The sequence below is a fragment of the Merops nubicus genome, unplaced genomic scaffold, assembly GCF_000691845.1.
Source record: "Merops nubicus isolate BGI_N331 unplaced genomic scaffold, ASM69184v1 scaffold3222, whole genome shotgun sequence".
Taxonomy (NCBI): domain Eukaryota; kingdom Metazoa; phylum Chordata; class Aves; order Coraciiformes; family Meropidae; genus Merops; species Merops nubicus.
In genome coordinates, this window is record NW_008592728.1 from 15,049 (window position 1) to 16,391 (window position 1,343).

Sequence of the window (1,343 nt, forward strand, 5' to 3'; positions counted from 1 at the left end):
CCTGCTTTTCACTATTACTCAGCTTTGCTCAAATCTAAACTTTGGCCGCCTTCTGTGCTTTAGCAGTTGATTAAGAAATATTCTAATCCATCACAGAGTACCAAAAAACTAATGGCTTGTGAAGTACTTTAGCCTTCAAGCTTCCACCATAAATGATACGAAAAATAGTGTCATTTGGCCAATGCTAAAATACATCTCTTTCTTTTATGAGATACTGTCTCTGTCCTTTCTTGATTCTCTTTTTAATCTCTTTTTTCATTCTCTGAGAACACTTATTTTCGCAAAATGTATGTATGCACATATTAGAAATTTGAGATTTCCCCTCAAATGAATGCTATCACAGTAGAGAAGTGGCACATTTTGTGTACAATCTGTCGTAGAACGCCTCTTCTCGTAACCACACGTTGCTTTAGGTAAGAACTTCATTAAGAATCAAAGATTTGAAGCATTTGGAAGTGTATGTGGATAGAAGCATAATATGGGAAGTAAAACACTTTCTAAATTAGATACATACTTGCTTTGACTTGTTCCAGTAATTTTAAAAGAATCAAATTAGAATGAATTATAGTAAATAATACAAATCTGAGAAGAAAATTCATTCCTGCAATATGTAACACACATTTTCCCTCTGTAGCTTGGTGGCATACTACATTTGGATTGCAAAACTGAGCTGAAGGTATGACAGAGGAGACATTAAGGCCTAACTTCATAATCATGGAATTGGAAAGATGTTAGCTGGGATGACTCCTGGTTATAATTGGAACTGAGGGAGTAAATGTACCTGGGTCTAAGTTGCATATCAAAATCTGAAGTATGTTTAATTTAGTAGACTTGTAATTACTAGAAGCAGGTATAGGATTAATAGAGATGGCTGTAGCGTTATGCACCTGGATTTTAATACCAACCAGAACTGATTCAATTGTAATTGATACTGAATAGGCATACTAGATGTGCATTACAGAGGAGTAAAACTAGTTTCATGTGATATAATGGCTTGTGTGAATAATTCTCCTTCACAGCAGTTAACATCTGTATTGCAGACATACATAACCAAAATCTTCTGTATCTATCTTCACCTACAGCTGCTGGAGTACTGTGCAATACTGTAGTACCAGCTAGCCTGCTGGATTTCACCAGCAATTTTTGTAGCCATTTTCTCTCTGTCATAATTAAAACAATAATTAAAAATAAGGAAAAATAATCCTTTAACATGTTTTGCTTGCTTACTTTTTTTTTTTGTTCATGCTTGTCTCACAGATGGCATAATTCATTCACAATTTGTAATAGGTGTGCTATCTCACTGGTCCTTGTGATAGAAAATTGATTCTGAAAACAACAGCAAA